At 42.2% G+C, this 23,114-nt stretch overlaps 1 protein-coding gene across 2 annotated transcripts in view; it reads right to left on the reverse strand.

Moving 5' to 3' along the window:
* LOC134876994 (heparan sulfate glucosamine 3-O-sulfotransferase 5) overlaps positions 1-20,462 on the reverse strand; it is a 118,154-nt gene extending 97,692 nt beyond the window's left edge. Inside the window, exon 1 of one of the 2 annotated variants that reach the window (XM_063902320.1) lies at positions 20,394-20,462. The gene's annotated coding sequence lies outside the window, so the exon portion shown is untranslated. The remainder of the gene's footprint in view (positions 1-20,393) is intronic. The other variant, XM_063902321.1, reaches the window with a different exon arrangement.
* Positions 20,463-23,114: the final 2,652 nt, after the last annotated feature.

Below are 23,114 nucleotides of genomic sequence, written 5' to 3' on the forward strand. Positions count from 1 at the left end.
CTGGAATGTTTATTTGTGATAGAAAAATATTTGTTTTCCTTTAGTTGCATAATAATTCTGCTCACTAATGGTACTAATAACCTCACTTATACTTTCTTAAATATTCAGGTTTGATGTTTATTAACATTTTGGATTAAATGAGAGCACTGCAGTTGTTCAATAATAAAATGAACCCTCGAAAATACAACTTACACGGTGTACATCAAGCTATTGCTATACTGAGCTGAGGTTGCGAATAGTATTTTTAGCCACGAAGCAGCCTTAAGTTTGCTAGGTCAACACAGCGCCTCAGTGATAGGGTTGGTGAACAAACATTTGTTTAATAGACCTCTCGCACCCAGCTGATGTTCGCCAGGAGATATGTTCCACCATGCAACTCCTCCTAAGACAATATTTGTGTTAGCGTACAGATTACTTCACCCTGACAGGCTAGCTCTTTCTAAGTGCTTCCATTCTGTATTTCCAACTGTAACCACACACCGTTTCTAGCTCTTTCAAACAATACCACCAATCACTACCATGCTCATTTTGAGGTGTATATCAGTATGTAGTGTCTCTACTTTAAAGAGTCCTCTCCTGCTGATGTTCAGGTGTATATCAGTATGTAGTGTCTCTACTTTAAAAAGTCCTCTCCTGCTGATGTTCAGGTGTATATCAGTATGTAGCGTCTCTACTTTAAAGAGTCCTCTCCTGCTGATGTTCAGGTGTATATCAGTATGTAGTGTCTCTACTTTAAAGAGTCCTCTCCTGCTGATGTTCAGGTGTATATCAGTATGTAGAGTCTCTACTTTAAAGAGTACTCTCCTGCTGATGTTCAGGTGTATATCAGTATGTAGTGTCTCTACTTTAAAGAGTCCTCTCCTGCTGATGTTCAGGTGTATATCAGTATGTAGTGTCTCTACTTTAAAGAGTCCTCTCCTGCTGATGTTCAGGTGTATATCAGTATGTAGTGTCTCTACTTTAAAGAGTCCTCTCCTGCTGATGTTCAGGTGTATATCAGTATGTAGTGTCTCTACTTTAAAGAGTCCTCTTCTGCTGATGTTCAGGTGTATATCAGTATGTAGTGTCTCTACTTTAAAGAGTCCTCTTCTGCTGATGTTCAGGTGTATATCAGTATGTAGTGTCTCTACTTTAAAGAGTCCTCTCCTGCTGATGTTCAGGTGTACATCAGTATGTAGTGTCTCTACTTTAAAGAGTCCTCTTCTGCTGATGTTCAGGTGTATATCAGTATGTAGTGTCTCTACTTTAAAGAGTCCTCTCCTGCTGGTGTTCAGGTGTATATCAGTATGTAGTGTCTCTACGTTAAAGAGTCCTCTCCTGCTGATGTTCAGGTGTATATCAGTATGTAGAGTCTCTACTTTAAAGAGTCCTCTCCTGCTGATGTTCAGGTGTATATCAGTATGTAGTGTCTCTACTTTAAAGAGTCCTCTCCTGCTGATGTTCAGGTGTTTATCAGTATGTAGCGTCTCTACTTTAAAGAGTCCTCTCCTGCTGATGTTCAGGTGTATATCAGTATGTAGTGTCTCTACTTTAAAGAGTCCTCTCCTGCTGATGTTCAGGTGTATATCAGTATGTAGTGTCTCTACTTTAAAGAGTCCTCTCCCGCTGATGTTCAGGTGTTTATAAGTATGTAGTGTCTCTACTTTAAAGAGTCCTCTCCTGCTGATGTTCAGGTGTATATCAGTATGTAGTGTCTCTACTTTAAAGAGTCCTCTCCTGCTGATGTTCAGGTGTACATCAGTATGTAGAGTCTCTACTTTGAAGAGTCCTCTCCTGCTGATGTTCAGGTGTACATCAGTATGTAGAGTCTCTACTTTGAAGAGTCCTCTCCTGGTGATGTTCAGGTGTATATCAGTATGTAGTGTCTCTCCTGGGACATGTGTCCATGCTTTAATGTTCAGAAAGCTCTTTATTTTTCTCATACAACCTGTGCTGCAGCATCTGTTTTCACCTTCTGTCTGAAACCAGAGCCCAGTCTGCTCTGATTGGTTAGTTGGCCGGTTCTGTTATGATTGGTCAACCACTTAAAGATGCTGCACCCCTTAACCTATCTAACAAAGTGTTGGAGCGCTAACGAATACAAGTGATGTCATTATGTTACACAAGTAAACAAATTAGTCAAATTGAGTCGTTTTAGGCCTGTGCTACACAGGGATCATCTGAGTCCACATCCCAATGCTCAGCCCTACAAACACAAAATAATATGATTTGAAGCAGTACCCCAACCGCCTTCATCACAAAGTACATAACTTTACCAACTTCATTACAGTAAATAGATGAATGACATGCTAGGTCATTGCTAGCTACTTTCTGATAAATAAAGCAGGCAGCTGTAGCTACAGGTTCAGCACATTGAGAGTTATTAGCAGACAACTCACCATGTTAATGAGCTAAACCTTTTGGGTTGAGAATATAGTTCTTTCAAAGTACAAATACCTTTCTGTCATGGAAGATAAGCAGAGAATCATAACATTAATTTTGTTAAATAGTCAGACCCATTATGGTGACAAAAAGCCTATACACAGCCTCCGCTCCTCTCATTGTGTCAGTGCAGGATAATCCTGAAGAGGCTGAGTCAGCACTGTGGGCCGCAGCCATGGCCTCAACACTTCCTCTGTTCAGTATATTTGACCTGCAGTCACTTCTGCATATACAGGGCTTACACAAAGCCTCATTCACATGTTTAATTATGTCAAGAGTCAATGAGACTGATTCAGAAATAAATCTTAAAGAGTGATTCTTATTTATTATAACTTGGATTTGATTTAATAATTTTGACCATTATTTTGTAATGACAACTCTGTGCTAGAAGTCAATGTAGAGATCTGTGAACATTGCTACAACGATGTTATATGGGGCTTTTAATGTAAGGTCCACCTTTGTCATCTGACAGCCTTCCTCAGTCGGGTGTGTCTTTCATGGTTTCACGCTCAGTCGTGTTTAGAGCGCACACTTTGAGCAGCATTTGCAATCTTCTTCTTTGGTTTCTTTTCCTGATGAGTGTGGGTTAGCTCATGTCTGTTACCCTGCAGGACATTTTGAGTGGTGTTGAACATCTCCACAATGAACTCGGTGGACAAGAGCGTATGTTTTACAAGTGTTTTTTTGGTATGAAAATATAAATTCTTTCAAATATTATACTGCTAATACACAAACCTGTTTTAGATTATTTAAATGTCCTTATTGTAAATAACAATAAAGACCTCAGACCACATGCTGTAAAAGTAGAAACCATTATTTCCAGCCTTGAGTGTCTGCAGTCTTCCTCTCAGGATTCATAATGCCCCAACAAACTCCAACCACAGTATGCACACAGTCCTTTATTGTGTGACTCAGATGAGCATAAATGATGGTTTAACCATAAAAAGAATACTTTCAGAATCATGTTTGTAACTACATAAATTGTGAACTTTTTACTTCCTGTAGATCACTCACAAATTATTACATCTTTATAGGGGTTTGGCCTAACTGACAAATGGTGGATTGGTATCAAAGGAAGACCCCTCTGTCACCTAACAGAGTGTAATCCAAATATACACAGACTTCAGGCATAGACAGAAACAGAAAGGTTGAAGGAAAGTCATACAAAAACCAACTTAGAGTCACCCTTCAGGATTTATACCTCAGAAGGTAAACATCCCTGCTCTAATGGCTGTTTTAAAAGGAACAAAGTAATTACATCCTAAAATGCACAGCCAGCATGGTGCAATCAACGGAGATGATGCAGGGCAGCGTTACACATTTCTCACATAAAGACTGAGAGCGCATAGGTTAGCAGAGTCACAGGTGTGTTCATTATGTGGAGCATGAAGGCGTCAGCCTCATTAAACCCAAGTCAGATCAGTGGAGTGGAAAATGATCACCCCAGTGGGACATTCACTGTGCCGCATATTTATCATGGCACAACAAAAAAGAAGATGCTCCTCAGCTTTAGAGAAGACCAAATACTCTGCAAACATGAAGTCTACTGCTATGAATATGAACAAGGATTCAGTTTATGTTCAATAAAAGTTGTTTCCTGGCTTCCACTCAGAAACAGAAGTCTGAAGGTTAAGTATGAGTTTGTTTTGCTAAATGCTAATGTTAGCATGCTAACATACTGACAATGACACAGTGGGTGATGCATATGTTATTTACCATGTTTATCCTCTTAGGCTATCCTGTTAGCGTGCTAACATTTAATAAGAAGACGTCCTGTGTTGTTCCTGCCCCTAAAAAGATGACTCCTTCTAGGCTCAATGACTATCGGCCAGTAGCTCTTACTCACATCTCATGTGATGAAGGTGCTGGAGAGACTGGTCTTGTCCCATCTCAGACCGCAGGTGAGATCATTTCTAGACCCTCTGCAATTTGCCTACCAGCCTCACCTGGGGGTGGACGATGTCATTATCTACCTGCTGCAGCATGCTCACTTGTACCTGGATGGGTCGGGATGCAGTGTGAGGATCACCTTCTTTGATTTCTTCAGTGCATTCAATGCAATCCAGCCACATCTACTGAGTGACAAGCTGCAGGCTATGAGGGTAGACGTGTCCACCATCTCCTGGATTACCAGCTACCTCACAGACAGGCCACAGTATGTCCGGCTGGGCAGTGTCCTGTCTGGCATGGTGGTTGGTAGTACAGGAGCCCCACAGGGGACTGTGCTGTCTCCTTTCTGTTCACCTTATACACCACTGACTTTAAATACAATTCAGAGTCATGCCACCTGCAGAAATTTTGGGATGACTCTGCAGTGGTAGGGTGTATAAGGGATGAACGGGAGGAGGAGTACAGAGCGATGGTGGAGGATTTTGTGGAGCGGACTGGAAGAAACCATCCGCTTCTGAATGTGGCCAAGATCAGAGAGATAGTCATTGACTTCAGGAGGAAGAGGACGTCTCCACTGCCCCTGTGCATCCTGGGAGAGGATGTGGGTGTTGTGGAGGATTACAAGTACCTGGGAGTGCACCTTGACAACTGAACTGGAGGGCCAACACTGACGCTGTGTACAAGAAGGGGATGGGCCGACTCTATTTCCTGAGGAAGCTGAGATCTTTCAACGTGTGCGGCAAGATCTTGGAGATCTTCTACCAGTCTGTTGTTGCTAGTGCTCTCTTCTTTGTTGCCATCTGGTGGGGGGGTAGCATCAGGGCCAGTGACACCAGCAGACTTTAAAAAACTGATTAAGAATGCTGGCTCTGTCATCGGCATCAAACTGGATAATTTTGAGGCTGTGGTGGAGAGGAGGACCCTGAACAACCTGTTGTCCATCATGGATAACCCCACCCACCCTCTCCACCTGCAGCTGGACAGACAGCGGAGCTACTTCTTCAACAGACTGCTCCAGCTCTGCTGTCACAAGGACAGATTCAGGAGAACATTTCTGCCCACTGCAATAACACTGTAAAACAGTTAACCTCTGGCTGGCAGAGAACTCTCTGCTCTTTAGCCTCTCTGTTAACTGGATATATATTTTTACAATACTGGTTTATTTGTATTCATATTTCTTCTTTCTGTTCATACTTTAGAATTGATTATTTCTGATTTTTATTTTATGTTCTACTTGTGCAATGACTTGTAGCCTATTGTATTATGATGCTGCAACACCAAAATTCTTATCTTATCTTGTCTTGATGTCACTAAACATAGAGTACAGTTGAGGCTGATGGGAATGTTATTCAGGAGCTTAGTCATTAACTCTAATATATTGGATATTTCAAACAGTGACCCAACGATGGTGCAAGAGAAAAAAAAAAGATTTTAGCGAGAAACAAAAGTCTGCATAACATTTCCTGGATATCATCCATCCATCCATCCATCTTCTCCCGCTTTTCCGTCAGGGTCGCGGAGGTAACAGCTCCAGCAGAGAGCCCCAAACTTTCCTTTCCCTGGCCACATCAACCAGCTCTGACTGGGGGATTCCAAGGCGCTCCCAGGCCAGTGAAGAGATATAATCCCTCCACCTGGTCCTAGGTCTACCCCTCGGTCTCTTCCCAGCTGGACGTGCCTGGAACACCTCCCTAAGGAGGCGCCCAGGTGGCATCCTCACTAGGTGCCCGAACCACCTCAACTGGCTCCTTTCAACGCGAAGGAGCAGCGGTTCTACTCCGAGTCCCTCCCGGATGACTGAACTTCTCACCTTATCCCTAAGGGAGATGCCAGCCACCCTGCGGAGAAATCCCATTTCGACCGCTTGTATCCGCGATCTCGTTCTTTCGGTCATGACCGATCCTTCATGACCATAGGTGAGGGTAGGAACGAAGATGGCCCGGTAGACAGAGAGCTTTGCCTTCTGGCTCAGCTCTCTTTTCGTCACAACGGTGCGGTAAAGCGACTGCAGTACCGCTCCCGCTGCTCCGATTCTCCGGTTCATCTCACGCTCCATTGTTCCCTCACTCGAGAACAAGACCCCGAGATACTTGAACTCCTTCACTTGGGGTAAGGCTTCATTCCCTACCTGGAGTGGACAGTCCATCGGTTTCCTGCTGAGAACCATGGCCTCAGATTTGGAGGTGCTGATCCTCATCCCAGCCTCTTCACACTCGGCCGCGAACCGATCCAGTGAGTGCTGAAGGTCACAGACCGATGAAGCCATTAGGACCACATCATCTGCAAAAAGCAGTAGTGCAATCCTTAGCCCACCGAACTGCAGACCCCCTCCCCCACGACTATGCCTCGAAATCCTGTTCATGAATATCACAAACAGGATTGGTGACAAAGCGCAGCCCTGCCGGAGTCCAACCCTCACCGGAAATCGGTCCGACGTGCTACCGAGGACCCGGACACATCTCTCGCTTTGAGAGTACAGAGATTGGATGGCCCTGAGTAGAGACCCCCTCACCCCATACTCCCGCAGAACCTCCCACAGTATCTCCCTGGGAACCCGGTTATACGCCTTCTCCAAATCCACAAAGTACATGTAGACCGGATGAGCATACTCCCAGGCCCCCTCCAGGATCCTTGCGAGAGTGTAAAGCTGGTCCGTCGTTCCACGACCAGGACGAAAACCGCATTGTTCCTCTTCAATCTGAGGTTCGACAATCGGCCAGACCCTCCTTTCCAGCACCTTAGAGTAAACTTTCCCGGGGAGGCTGAGTAATGTGATGCCTCTGTAATTGGCACACACCCTCTGATCCCCCTTTTTAAAAAGAGGAACCACCCCCCGGTCTGCCACTCCTTCGGTACTGTTTCTGACTTCCACGCAATGTTGATGAGACGTGTCAACCATGACAGTCCCTCAACACCCAGAGCCTTCAGCATTTATGGGCGGATCTCATCTACCCCCGGGGCTTTGCCACTGTGGAGCTGTTTAACTACCTCAGTGACTTCCCCCCGTGAGATTGGAATTGATCCCCCTTCATACTCTTACATAGAGGGCGGAGTTGTCGGATTCAGGAGTTCCTCAAAGTGTTTCTCAAAGTGTGGAATTTCCACCACAGTTTTAAAGTCACAACACCTGTTTTTAATGTTGAATTGTGTTTTGTGTTGGATTTCATTTGTGTAGTACTGTGTTTGATTCAGAATAATGCCATACTAGTAACTAGTATATAGCAGGGTTTCCGTTAGCCGGTAATTTCCGGTTTTTAGCTGGTAAAATGTATAAAAAACTGGTCAATTCAAAACCTGCCGGTCAAAATGTCTGTTAATAATGCTCATACAACACTTAGATAACGTAGGCTTTCCCTAGACATTTGTGTTTTGGCGGGGGGGGGGGGGGGGGGGTGCGGGGAAAAAATGTGTAAACATTATAGTTGCTTTTGTAACATCTGTTACTGAAACATGGCCGGTGAGTTTCAAATTTGTCCGGTAAAATTAATTATTTCCGGACACTTGACCGGCAAGAATAAAATCATTCCGGAAACCCTGGTATATAGTACTTTAGTATATATAATATACTGCCGCCTCTGCTAATATCACACCATCAGTCATGGTTTAGATCACTAGTAATGGTTAATGAAGCTTGAAAAAAACACACTCACTTCTGTTTAACTATACTCACTTACGATGGATGGTGAAGTTTTCCAGAGACTGAAACACAGAATGTTGTTTGGGACATTAGGGTAAATACAGAGCCATTTCTTTTCATTTTTGATTATTCTTTGTAGCAGTATTTATTTTGACCTAAGCATTTTGTCTAGTGCGGCTTCAAGCACATTTAGTGAGAGCACTGTGCGGTCAGTGATCTCTACTGATGATAACCACTGAAGGTCGGGACATCCATTCACATATTGGATGTACTGATCCGGGCACTGGTTGGCGTTTCAGAATAGATGGCCCTGCTGCATTAATGTCCCATCCAATCCCCGCTTCACACTCCACACCCTTACACCCCCCCTCTCTCATCTCCATTGTGCTTGTGAGGCAGTAGTAACACCTTATTATGGGAAATGCCTGTGTGTCCTCAGCTGAATGGAGGTAACCGGGGAGATGGAGCTCACTTCTGGCCTGTGGATCTGTTAACCCCGAGGTCAGCTGCTTCTCACAAAGTGTTATTTTAAAGAGCTGGCCCCCGTCTTTTCCCGGTTTTCCACTTCTATTCCATTTTCATCCAAACATCTTTTACACTTCCTGTAAAGGCTGGATACCTTTTTTACTTAATTCTTTAGTTTGTTTTTAATATATATGACAGGGCTCTGCAGCCGTCACTGAGGGCAGCATCAGTCTGGAAACCTCTGAGAGAATCCCATGGGGCCGCTATGGCTTTAGGTCTGTGACAATAACTTCTTTATTGGAAGTTATATTTTTCAAGACATAATGTGATAAACTATTTTGTTGTCATTTATCTTAAATTGTCGGATGACGTTTGGAAATGCATTCATTGGAATACATTTTAAATGATTTATTTCAAATATGATGTGCATGCCCTTTATAAAAAAGTGTTTAATTTTGTGTCTATCTTTTGGTGGAACAATGTAAATGTCCCCTGTGGGACGAATAAAGGTATTCTGATTCTGATTTTCTTTTTTTTTTTTTTTTTCCTCAATGTATGGTTATGAGAAACTCAAATTCTGGAAAAAGAATAGAAAATTAAACAAATGTGTATAAAAAATATATAATATATATTTACCAGTAAATTAAAGCAAAGTGATCATACAGCTCTGAAACTCTGAAACTCTGAAGCTCTATCTATGGCAGCCATCCCAGTGTCTGTTGAATTCCAACACAGAAAATGTTGTCCGTAGTTTATAGAATACAATAAAAACATTTTTTAAATCCTTTAACTTAAAGACATACCTATAAATAGTAAAACCGGAGAAACTGATAATGCTGCAGTGGTCTTATAATTTTTTCCTGCTGTATGTAATGTGTGCTGAAGGAGCAAACTGTCATTGCTGAACTTTGTGCAGCTGAGGGAAAGTGAAAGAGGCGACTCAGCAGAACAGCTCTGGAGAACTCTGCCCGCGGTGTTTCTCTCAGCTCTTATAATTGCAGCCTCAGAGATTTTATAACATCTATCACTGCAGTTCCACGAGAGGCACATACTCCGGTCAGAGTGTGTCCAGGTGCTCGTGTAAATGTCCCCCCCATGTGTGAACAAATACAACCTGAAACAAACTCTGAGTTTCTGAGATTACAGGCTAATATATTTTCTATCTTCCTTTGTTTCCCCCAAGGTCAACAGAGCAGGAGCACTGAGTCAGAGATATGGCAGGCATGGCAGCGGATCTGTGCAGATAAAACATCTAGGTTACATCCCAGCGGATGCTCTGTACCCTGACTTGAAAAGTATCTCCCCCCCATTCTATCATGTGACAGAAACTCTTGATGTATCGTATGAGGTTCTGAGCAGAAACAGGTCCTGAGGGGTCAGGGCAATATTTCACACCTGGTTTTTCTTTAAAAATTGTAAAAGCTTGCATAATGTTGGTTTTCTCACACCTGAAGGTTTTTTTGGCGTTGGATTATCCATGTTTCAGTCAGTTAAGGAGTCTCCTTTGTTGGTAATGTTTAGAATTTCTGGTAGAAGTTAATAATTAACTAGCATAATACAATATAAATAGGAAAAGCTAAATGCTTTGTAGCATTATGTCAAATGTGCATCCATAACAATGGAAGAAGCAGCTGTAACTGGTAACAACAAACCCTTTATTACTTATGTATAATATTGCCTTGTTCAGCCCTACATAATTTCTTAACTTTTTGAGGAAATTATCTAATTGCAATATTTCTCATCAATAGTGCATGTGATTTAAAAAATATTGTTTTGAACAAAATAAATAACTATTTAAGACAATATATTACTTAGTTGTTTTTTTTGTATATCCCTTTTTACCCCCCCTATTTTTTTCTAGGCTCTTATCTTTTTATGTTATATGTTCTTGTTTATGTTCGCACTGTGGGACTGCCAGAAATGGTATTTCAATTTTCTGTATGTATAACACATGTGGAAACTTTGACAATAAAGTGGACTTTGACTTTGACTTGTACGGGAGAGTGGGGTAAGTTGAGCCAGTGGGTCAGTTGACCCATCCCCTGTATCTAGGGAACTGTGCACATATGTTGTCATGTGACCATAAATTCAGGAAGCACCATAATTTCTCTTTTGCTGTGATGGAGAGACGCACATGGTAAAGTGGTAAATGGGTTTTATTCTCAATAAGCCGTGGTCTGCTTCTAGTAAATGTTCAACATGTCAGGTAAAATTACTGTCCTGTCAAAGCAAATGTATCCAGCTCTGAACACGTGTTGGTTATTCAGCAAGGTTTAAATCATGTGAATCACTTAGCTAAAGATTAGATGAAGGACTCAACTAGACAGTTTCTTTTCAAAAAAGTGGCTGTGGGGCAAACTGAGCCAATGGTTCAACGTAACCCCCCATGAGGCACTGAAGTTAAGTTAAGTCTCTGTAGTATACAATGGTAATTCAATGTAGTTTTACACAACTTGTTTTTTAAGTTTTAAACATTTTAGAAAAAAGCTATCAAGCCAAGAAAATCCCAGAGAAAGACTGAGGAGATGGAGAGAGCAGACACTGAGGGCGAGGGAGGGAGCTCCATCAGAGCAGTGGCTAAGGACAGAGATACTGATCGGTGAACCCTGCGTAGAGACATAAAGAGGAAGGAGGACAGGAAGTGGAAACAGTAGTGGAGCAGCAGAGGCAGAGAGGGTCTTCCCTCAGGAGAGAGAAGGAGCTTCAGACCAGATCAAAAAATGCTGACCAGTTTCATAGACTCACTACAGAGAAATCTGTGAACTGGCTTTGCCAAACAATCAATTGGTCAATATACTCCCAGATCGCTCAATGTACCCCTCGGATCAACAAACCCCTTAGATGTGACAAGTTAAGCCACAAGAACACTTTTCTTTGAGGACTCATATTCTCATGGCCCTTTGTGATAGATGCACTATTCTCAGAAGACTTCCTGAAGTAAAGATTGTTGTTATCAATTGAATTCTATTTAGTTTTTCAAATAGAAAAACTGGCTCATCTTTCCACACTTTCCCCTAAAGCATGATGATAATACATCCACAATTTAAATGAATTGTTTCCATATTTATAAAATCACCTTAAACCATTCTCATTAGCAGGTACAGTATATCCTCGTATTGCGTGTTCTGGAGTAAGGCAAACAGCTTTATATCTGTTGGACAAATATTTCCATGGGAAATAACTTAGCTCTGATGTTATAAAGGTAAAACGAAGGTGGTCTCAACACTGCAGTTCATCCAGTGAACCTTTGGGGTGATCCACACGATCCCCATGTAAAAATGCCTGCAGAAATAAACATGTTTGCAGGCTGATGCAAAAAAACAGGTTTTGGACCAATTAGCTAACTTTACTGCTCATGGCAACTTAAGAGGTTTACATTTTTATGTTACTCACACGTTGAAATTATATTAAGGCTTAAAGTTATGCTTGTTAAAAGTTTGTTTGCTTGGGTGACAGGACACTATCTGAGGTCGATGGCTGCTGCTGTGCTGCATCACCCATGCTCACTTCAGCTTCCCCGACAATCCACATCTTTGCTCATTTTTGGATTAGCCAGGAGTAACATGGGGGCACCACTGCCAGGGTGCCAGAAACCCACTGGTGACGTTATTGAAACTATTTCCATATTTTCTCAGAAGGTCGAGAGGTGCCTCAGCCTAACAAATTCAGCCATCGTCAAACTTTACTCCAGACACGTCCAGAGCTATCCAAAAAAAAAGTAGTGTATGATGCATTATACTGTATGGTATTTAAGGCAAAGCACTGTACGGCAACTCATTGATATAAAACTCTCCTATGAGCAGCACGACGCAGTGATGTCCCCGCTGCACTCTATCCAAGGGATTCACTGACCTTTGGCATCAAGCTGATAAAAGTCTACTCTTTCGCAATTCTTCACACTTTTGACAGATTAACAACAGACAGCTAATAGCACAGTGAACGCCTTTTAATAACTCCACAGTCACATCTTGCTTTGTCACAATACATTATTGTTGAGGGTAAAACCCTTTGGCCTAAGCAGCCCCCCTGCATTACACCTTCCACCACACATATCCTGCAGACTCCGTAAAAAAATTACGACAGTATAAATTAAAAGGCTGGCACTGACTGTTAATTTCACTAAATGATTATCCTGCCACTGCAGCAGTATTTTATCTCACAGCATCAGTTTAAGAACACACTCACAGGCAACCGAAACCAACAAAGTGATACAACTTTAGACTTACTTTCCTTCACTTTTTCTGAACAGGTTGTTTGCTGTACTGCACAGATAGGAATATGAGGACTACCTAAGAGTAAAAATGGTATTATGTGATCAATTTCTTCTTAGATGGTGTGCGCGCTAGGACTATTTTTCATTGATTTTTGGCTAAAACTCCTTCTCCTACTGCATCTACTTAAAGCTTAATTACAGGGGGCTGCAGTGCGAGAAAGCAAGGTAATAGAATACGGCCATAGGTCATCACATTTAATAGGATGACTCATCATTAACACTTGGCAACAGCGATCGATGGGACATAAGTGAAAAGAATACTTGACAACAAGGGTGGCTGGAGACTAAGTGCTTCATCAGATAATAGGGAGCCATAACTCACAGATGTTTACCTCAGTGTGATGAAGGCTCACATTACAGACCATCAGCATCTCTACACAGGCGTCCTTCTTCTAACAGGATCCCCTCTCTTTATCTGCTCATCCTTCATGGAGCCAGAGACAGGATTTAAGACACCAAAATAATTTCTAACTGATTTAAGGGTTGATTATATTTCACATCAGTAATCCAAATCTGCAAAGTAACTGAAGGGATTAAATAAATGTAATGCAGTAAAAGCACACCATTTACCTCTGAACTGTGGTGGGGTAAAAGTAAAAGGTAGCAACATTTCAAATACTCAAGTCATGTTCAAGTCCCTAAAATTTTACTCAAGTGCAGTACTTGAGTAAATGTACTTAGTTACTTAACACCAGTGAAGTGTAGTGAGCTGGTTTTACTTCTATTGAAGCAGTAGTTTTCAGTGTTGGGCAAGTTACTTCCAAAATGTAATACAGCACATATTACTTATTACGGTCTTTTTAAAGTAATAAGTTACATTTCATTATTTCTGTCTCTGAACTGTAATGCGTTACACTACTTTTGAGTTACTTTCACCAAAATAACTGCTAAAGTATGGCTAGGCATTTTAAATGCTTTATTAAACTCTTTGGCAAATGTCTATCTATCTGGCAGTACATGCTGAACATTAGGAAAAGAGGCTGACAAGCTTTCTAAAAGCTGGCGATTCCACAGAGGACAGAGGCTGCAGATCTTCAACACTCTGCCACGAGTCTCTGAACTTCTCGGGGTTCAAGCAGCAGACCAGAGAAAGTTACCTTCTGTTGCTTCGGCCTGCGCGCACTCCTGTCTGTTTCTTTTCTCGGAGCCTGCAGCTCTGCATTGTGAGTCTGTTTCTGCAGCCCTCTTAACCAATAGTAAACAGGCTCACTGAGTTACTATTCTACCTGCACAATTATTTCTCTGGTGTCAGAATGTCTCGCGATGTTTGTGAATTCTTAGAAACAAAACACCACATCATTTCGGGTTAAAATTAGTTGTAACTGCGTTACTGAGAATTGTAACGGGTATTATATTACCCAAACTTCAGAAGTAATGCGTTATATTACTGCGTTACAGCAAAAAGTAATACATTACTTTAACTTTGTTACTTTTGTAATAACTTACACACAACACTGGTAGTTTGCATGATGTGGCTGAAGCTGCAGTCTCCAGTCTGCTGTCATATGAACTGGACCTGAGCACAGATAGACAGATGGAAGATGGTTTGCGTCCTGCAGCCATCTGCATCTCTGTGCGATGCTTTGCTCTACTTTCCTTCTGCTCAAATGTAGAATGGCTCAAAGAAACATTGTTTCTCTTTTTACTCAGCATTGTTGAGCACAAACACATTTTGATGAATCCTCCTCACTGGAATTGTCACAGAGAAAAACTAAAAAATAGAGAGCCCTGAGTTTCACTGTGTGATTCACTGTGAGATAGTAAACATTATTTTTCTGGGCCTAAAGATATTCAAATTGAAATATAAAGACTCCAAATATACAGAAGCCTTCGGATAAACACTCATCACGTCTAAGTCCTAATGGTAGAACATAAACTCTGAGACTGACACAGAAGGACCCCCGCATCTGATCACTGAGAGCATCTCCTGATGGTAAAACTCTCCACTACGTCCAAATATCTACAGAAACCAGATAATGACTGCTCATAAAGGGTGTTATAGAAGCATGATAAGTTGACTTTTTCATTTGACAGATCCTGAAGCAGCTTGTAAAGGTTGGAGTACATGACTCATGGCTGGCCTCCAGTAAATTACTACTATGCCCTGCTGTACAATTTTTCAACTCCCCTCAAATAGTCAAAGCTATCCGTAAACATTTGAAATAGGCAGAGCAGCAGCCCATACCGAGGCAAGAACCTGAGGAGGAACTGTATTTCTGCCTCAGTGTTTCTATCCCCAGGGGCTGGAGATTTTGAATCGTTCAAATATTCGGTGCAGTAATACTTGCGAGGGCTCCATCCACAGACCTGCAGGGGATGCTAGTCACTGCCAAAGGCATTGGTTGCCATGGTTACTCTAACAGCACCTCCCCGTAAAAGCTCTAATTGATAGCAGCATACGGCTGCAGAGAATGAGCATCATGCCGGTATCCCTGGTGATGCGTGCAGACCGGCCTCAGATAACCCACCAATTGGATTCACTGTCAAAACAACTGCTACTTTTCATAGCTATTTATTTGTTTTTTATTTGTTTGTGATGAACCTGCCTCTCAGTTTGTTAGAGAAGACATTACGCTCCTGAAATCATCAGAGTAAGTCAGCTTGCTACTAGAAATAAACTGAAGATAGTTTTTGCATTTAGTATGGCAGCGTTATGTCCACGCTGTGTTTCAGCAAGTATCGAGCCATGATCAGCAACCCCCCCCCCCCGTGTGTGTGTTTGCAGACAGGAGAGCCCAGTTTAGAATTATTTAGTGGCTGTGGTTGCTTGTTTCTAAAAGACACGGGCTTAACAGACAGACGTAGCAGCCGGAATGAAAGAGTTAAATGCAGAATTCTTTATCCAAATGGTGATGAAACTTTAATACCATGAGGTTCAGGCCCACAGTGATCTCTCATGTGCTGCTGGCAGGATGCACATGGTCACATTATGTAAAGTTCACTGAGTTTGGTTCTATCAGAAATCTGCTATTAATACAATGAAGGAATCTTTAATATCAACTACAATATCGTCACCAGGGAATGTGTTTAAGTCTATCTTTAAGAACTCATTTTGTTTACATGGAAGTGACCTGATTACTTTTAACAGTTTTGCTATTGGTGTTTAATGTAAAATGTTCAGCTAATCAATCTGCAACCAACTGTGGTCATCATAAAGTGTCCTGCTGTGCACACATTGTGCTCAGGGCTCCCACAATATCATTTAAAAGTACGTAATTTCCTCTTTCAGCAGTTGAAGCTAGAAGTTTAAAGCATGGACGAAAGAAGAACTTGCATTAAATTTACATATATGCGAGTCACACGTGAGATACACAAATGATGTTTCACCTACATAAACATTAGAGCCATTGTTGGAGCAGTCAGGAGGGTTCCTGAATAGGGGACTTCTATGAAGCGTCAGATGTTTCCACATTACGATTTAAAGCTCATGAACGCACCAAATTCAGAGATATGACAGAGATCCAACTCTCTGAGGGAGCATGTGAATGCACCACCAGCCTTGGCTGAGGTCTGCAATCTATGTAACAGTACCTCTCTGTTCGTCTTTTGCTTGTGTTTATGATTTCAAAATAACTCTTAAAAATGTTAATACCAACCTCAAAAGTCTAGGCTGTAAACACTGACACTTCCTCAGTGATTTCCTGTTGCATAGAGACCCTCTGATACCTGAGTGCTAACATGTTGAGCCTGATTGACCCCAGGAGTTAAACCCGCCCCACCCGGGACACACTGACTCTTTCCTCAGTGCACTGAGCAACAAAGGCTCAGAAACAATCCTCACACTTAGATTACTTTACTTCCAGACACCTGGTCCACCCGGATTGGGCCGTGTTTGCTCCATGTTTAAGACATATTGCTCTTTGCAGGGCTCAGTGACGGGGGGTGGAGCTGAGACCAGGGCTGGGAGGGTTATAATCTGTTACTACCATGTAAAGAAATGTAATCAGTAACCTAATCTGAGTATCAAAATGTAAAAGTCTTGTAATGTGATTACTTTCCAATACTTTGGGATTTTTCTCAATATCAAATGCAATGCAAATCAATAAAAGAGAAAATAAACACAAAGGTGGCTTTTATTTCTAAATGTTTTATGTCAACATATTTCGCATAACTGTATGAGATTAGATGGAAGCTATAATTTTAAGTTTAAATAAACAATATTATTGCTTACAGCTAACCTGATAAAGCTATGTGAAATTTGTTGACAAACATTGAATGAAAGTCAACCTTTCAATTTGTTCAGTGAACACACCATCGATGAAACACATGAGCACATAGTTTGAATAAAATAACACAGAATGCTCCGTTTTAGAAACATTGTAATCCTGCAAGTAATGCCCTATCTTTAGAAATGTAACAGTAATCTGATTACGTCTTTTTTAAATTTAACAGTAGCCTACAGTAATACAGTTTCATTTCTTTTGTATCCTGATTATGTAATCATGTTACATGTAATCTGTTACTTCCTTAACCTGGATGAGACGGAGGAGCAGATAGACGGTCAGAGAGGAATACTGCGGTCGGGGGGAGAAGGGGAAGGCATTCCATAACAGCGGTCATTATTTATGTGTTCAGAAGTCAATTACACAGCAAAAACAGCAGCAGTAATAAATATGGATCCATGCAAATCACCGGCCAGCTTCACTCTCAGGCTTCACCGTGAAGCGCTGCAGAGCGAGCGTCACATGGTTCAGCCCGTACAGCCAGGCAGCTGACAGGCTGCTGGGCTGGGACAGCTTCAACACCGCAGACATCAAGTCTTTACCTCTGTGGAGAAATCGGTTTACTCAAGAATTTGAGAAAAATAAATTACCTTGCAACTTGTTCAAAGTTTCCCCCTGAAATATTCTCTTGGTGTATGCATGTGGTAGCTATATTAGCTTCCCATCAAGAGTTTTCTCCCTTATTGTCCAGCTAAATCTAAACATGATGCTTTTTTTTCAGGCTAACGACTATATCCATAGGCAAGAAGAAAACGTAGTAATTTAATCAGGTCCACTAAAAACTTTGATAATCAAATAATGATTTAATGAAGATATACAAAGATTCTCTGGTTACAGTCTCTAAAATAGGTGCCATTTCCCTCTGTTTTATGTGAATGGGAATTAAATATGGCACTTTTCCGGACCGTTGGTTGGTTAAAAAAAAACATTTTCAGAATTTGTAATGGTCCTGTTTCATTTTTGAAATTTTACTAATCCAAAAAATAACCATGGGAAGGATTCTAAATGTAGAGAATTCTGAGTTAAGGCTTTTAAGGGAAGTATTACAGGTAATTAAGCTGGTAGGAGCATCATGCAGGAGCCAGAGGGCTTCACTCCGGCTCCCCTGGGGGGGGGGGACCCAAATTGCATCAAGCAAATCTGAGGGTGGAGCACATATGGCTAATGGATGTGGCTTATTATTTGTTTTGGAAGGCAACAAGCTGTCCTTCAGATGCAACAACACCACAGACCTCAACAAATCACTACTGCAGGATAACAGAACACTCTTGATTAGATGCAGGAGTGGGGCAGGAAGACCAGGACCAGTCAGTGAGTAATGAGTCCGGTCACCTTACTCATATATCACCATCCTGAGGAGATGACTTGGATAAGGGTGTCAGCGTGAAGGGCTGACAAATATCTGCACCATCCTCAGATTTCAGAACCCCCCCCCCCCCTCTCTGCTTCCTCCTGCCTGCATGATTGCTTGCTAAACCAGAAATTAATCTAAGTTGCAGCTCCCCAAACACGTCCCTGTTAATTGGACACAGCAGGTTGACCATCATGATGCCGCAGGGCCTCACTTCAGATACCAGGAACCAAGGTCATGTTGGTACAGTAGGTAGCTCTCTCTGAAGAGTGGATACATTCAATTAGCGCTTCTGCAAAGGTATATGTGGCTTATTATGATAAGTGTCCCGGGGAGGGATTAGCCGGAGTGAAGGCGGCTGTAAAGTCAGAGTGATAGACTAACTCTCTCCTGCTCTCCTCAGCACAGTTTTACTGGAGTTGGCAGCCTACCGGGCAGGGTGCGCTCGTTTCATCTGCGCTTCATTTGTATAGCAGAAGGTCGTTGGAGGGCATGTGCAGGCTCATCCTCCATGTTCACTGCCCTGCCCACAGGAGCCGTTCACATCAACAGCACTTATTCTTTTGTAATTATTGTATCATTAATAACGTGTGCATACTTAGCCTCACTTTACCTGCACTATCTGCTGTTGTAATAATGTTAATCCCCCCCGTTGAGGGACATATTTGTGATTCTGAATACAGGGTCCTGCTGTTCCCCAGGTCTGTGCTGCGTGGGGGTCATTGTGAGATGTTGAAGTTACCTTCAGGATGAGATGACAGATTTCTAAGGGGATAAACACTGACTACTTTCTCATTTTTGCTGATATTCTTGGGCACGGGACTTTTATCCACTCTGTTTGTGTTCCATGTTAAACCAAAGTTCTGCTATTTTCACCAACAGCGTCATGTGGTATCTGAGGCTGTCATGTGACTTTCAGCAAGCGTGTGAAAGGAAAGGAACGAACAACGGCAACAGTTGCGCTTTTTGAGAGATCACGACACTACTATCCAAAAAATAATAATCCACTGTCTGCAACACATCTCTGCAATCAACTGAAGATGAATATGTATCAATACAGTATCACAGTTTTCAAGTGTCTTATATTCCTAAAATATAGCATTAGAAAGAATTCAATGTAGAAACATTAAGCAGAAAAGACAGTTGTAATCATTTCTTGCACAAACAAACAGATATTTAAAACAGATGTCTGTTTTGATCTTTTTGATATCTATCAATATAATGAGTAACATTAAGTAAGTGACTCGATTGAATCTGCAAATACAGATCAAAGAACAGAACGTCTGTCCTGCGTGTCGGTGGGAGAGTTCTGCTCTCTGCTTAGGGCACTGAGTTTCATTTCATTCTAAACAAAATGCAGCAAACTTTTTTTTAATGAAATGATTTGCGCGTTTGATTGGTACAGGGCCCAGAGGATATTAAAGCTCGGGTGTGTAACATTAAAGAGAGGGTGTTAAAAAGCAGAGTGCAGGTGGGTAGCATCAAACCTTTAGATAAAACTTCAGGAACCGAAAATGATTTTCAGATTCAGGGAAAGATCCTATTCACTGAGATTGGACACTAGTCTACAATAACGGTGCATTACTTTATTGCTATTGCTTCTCAGATACATGCTGCCATTTTATGGAGCAGGAAGAACAGTCTCAGATTACAGAGTAGGTGCAAGAACCACTGCTTTCATAGAAACTGCTGCTATGGGTCGTCTCCAAGCCTTTGTTCCCAGTAGATCACAGAGCTCTTCACTGGGGAGTCCAGTGGTTCGAGCCATGCATGTTCAGACCTGGATGATGCTATCAGAACTGTGTGGATAACCCAGTATCTGCAGGAGCTGACATTATTAGCACATAATGCTGCTGCTGTTATTAAGGCAAAGCATTGTAATATCCTAGTATTGCTTATTAATCCAGCCTGTTGCTCTTCAGCTCCCATTAGAGCTTGGATGCAGATTAATGATGACAAGCAGCAGCACTAATAATAGCACCTGTCACACGGATGGTGCACAGACTCAAACACACGTGAGGAGGTAAGAACTGTGAAGCAGTGAAGGGGACCACAAGGTTTCAACTAAACCTCTTCACCTTCTGCACCGCCTGTACATACTCTCAGACTAAACAAACAGAAAGCTGTGTTTACCTGTCCGGCATCCTCCTCCCGATACTACCGCTCCAGCAGGACGCGCGCAAGGCAGAGGCGGGAAGCAGAGGTCAGAGTGCCTCTCCAAATGTCCCGGGGAGGCGCGAGGCGTCAGGTTAAACAGGACAAATAGCGGCAAGTGGGGGGGTGGTCCAAACTCGGACACGGATGTTCCGCTCAGAATGCAGCGCGAGCTCTTAAGCAGCCAGCTGCGCAAAGAGCGCGCCGACAGAAGGATGCGTCCTCTCGGGACGAGGTTGTTACGTTTACTTTGGTTTCCCGGGATCCTGACGGGAAACAGAAAGCCTTCCTTAAGTCCACTCAGACCGGGCTACCCTCCTTCAGCTCCCCGCGGATCGGTGTGCGGTGCAGACGCGCGGAGCTCTGTGAGACTGCTGCTGCTGCTGCTGGAGGGGGGGGGGGGGGTGAATGGGCGTTTTCCTGACGGGGGAGGAGTATTAGGACGAGTAAGAGGGTGGATGAACAGAGATGCTGAGCGCAAAGTTCCTTTCCTATGGGTCGTCTTCCCCGTTTTTTCCTGGTTCTACCGTTTACCCCATACATCTTTGTTACACATTTAAAGCCAACTTCAATCGAACTCATTCTCCAAAGTTTCACTTGTCTTTTTGACATTTTGTGTCAATGGACCTCATTTACACAAAATTAAACTCTTTTTTTTTTAAACTCAGGGCAAGTGTAATTTATTGTGCTATAGTTAAATACAGATAAGATCACAGGGACAAATATTGATCTATTATCACAGCCTGCTCATAGTTTAAGATAGACTCTGTTTTAAAACCATTTAAAATAATAAATAATGGCAGTACATAATGCCCCCTGATGCTATACATTTAAATGAAAACACATAATTCAATCAGAGTAGTGGTTTTATTAATTTTCTTGTGAAGAACGTTGTATGAAACCATCCATGTTGTTGTTGTTGTTGTTGTTGTTGCAACAACATAAAATATCAGGTCAAATTAACCGGAAGACAACAGCGAGGTTAAAGTAGATCATTCACAAAAGAGCAATAGGTTGTACATTATGAAGAAAGGTTTGAACAAATATCTTAAAGTCTGTTCCTATCAGGGATTCTTAGTTAAAGCCTAGATTAAGATAAGGCTGAGTTATAAAACAAAACAGGGACAAATGAAAGAATGCATAACTAAGGCCATGGATGCTTTTTAAATGATGTTATAGGTTTGGCCTGTCCCTCTAAGGATGGAAGCCGCACGGGGTTGTGGGACAGAGAGTTGTTGTTCATGTGATGTGATGGCCACGGCGAGGCGTAAATGATAGGAGAAGAGAGACAAAAGTTAGAGAAATTAGATAGAGAGGGGAAAAAGTCCAGTTTAGAAGGTTTCAATGTGTCTGTTAACTTTCGGTGTAAGAAGCAGAAATAAACTTGAGAATTCCACCGGCATCCGAACGCCTCCTTCATCTTTTCGCTAGTGTAATAAATAGTCCGGATGGCTGGTTGCCGGCCTGACAACAAACCAAAGTCAGAAATTGCAGGTGAGTATCCAAACCAGGGTTCAGAGCCAAGATACTGTACTGGCCAAAGAACGCAACTATTAGCTGGCTCAGTCGGGTCCTCACCAAGCGACGCCCGCAGCAACCCACAGAAACCTCTGACGTCCCAGAGACGACATCCATACAACGCTCTTAACCTGTCATTGTCAAACTGTCCAATAAATATGTTTTTATTTATGTAATAATGTTCAAAATAAATCAAGTAGCTTTGGTGATAATCTCTGTGGGTTTGCTGACACACAGCTAATATAAAGGTATTGATGACGGCAACTTTAAATTGGTCTCCATGAACCAGAGAATCATTTTCAGTCTATTGTCTGTCATCAGTTACTTTGACTTGTATATGCACAACAGTGTGTGTGTGTGTGTGTGTGTGTGTGTGTGTGTGTGTGTGTGTGTGTGTGTGTGTGTGTGTGTGTGTGTGTGTGTGTGTGCGTGTGCGTGCGTGTGCGTGTGTGTGTGTGATGTGTCTCTGAGCTCCCTCTTTATATCCTCCTGTAAGCCCTCAGTGTGACGCAGCACATTTCATTTCCTTCTGCTTCAACCCAAACTCACTTTACAAACGCCATCAGAGGAAGGCTGGTGTCTCACGCCTGCTTTGGGCTGCCAGATGGTACTGTGAAGAACTTTGAATTATTCAGCCGTCCCTCAGCAGATTGAAGCTGTCGTGCGTAAGGCAACTTGGCTGGCATCTTCCTGTGCAGAGAGCCCCCGTAGAGGAACATGTTCAGCAACTGCACACATCAGGTTATGCAACTCCACATTCAAATTTCACTCATTCACAATTGAGGCCTGGCTCTCACTTCACTGCAGCGACGGAATGTTTTTCATTTTCATTTTCCAGATCAGACTGAGGGTGCAATGCTCTCACGGGAGAGATGAGGATCATAAATTATTCACCTGATCCGACTTTTATGTGTGAATGCTGGGCTTACCGCGCGCTGGCACATCAAGGAACAAGCAGTTAAGCTTTTAAATAGATACACAGTATCTGTTTGTGCCGTTCTCTAATGCATCACATTAGGCAGAGTTTGTCAGACACAATTATGGAAATTACCAAAGTTGGATGTGTGAGAAGTAATAAACCAAAACATTGTCATACATTTTCTGAAAGACATCATGTGGGTCCTAAGTAATTTAATGTGCTACAATTACCATACTGGCCATTAGTGATATTAGAGTGAGGCT

Source organism: Eleginops maclovinus, chromosome 15, assembly GCF_036324505.1.
Source record: "Eleginops maclovinus isolate JMC-PN-2008 ecotype Puerto Natales chromosome 15, JC_Emac_rtc_rv5, whole genome shotgun sequence".
In the NCBI taxonomy this organism is placed as follows: domain Eukaryota; kingdom Metazoa; phylum Chordata; class Actinopteri; order Perciformes; family Eleginopidae; genus Eleginops; species Eleginops maclovinus.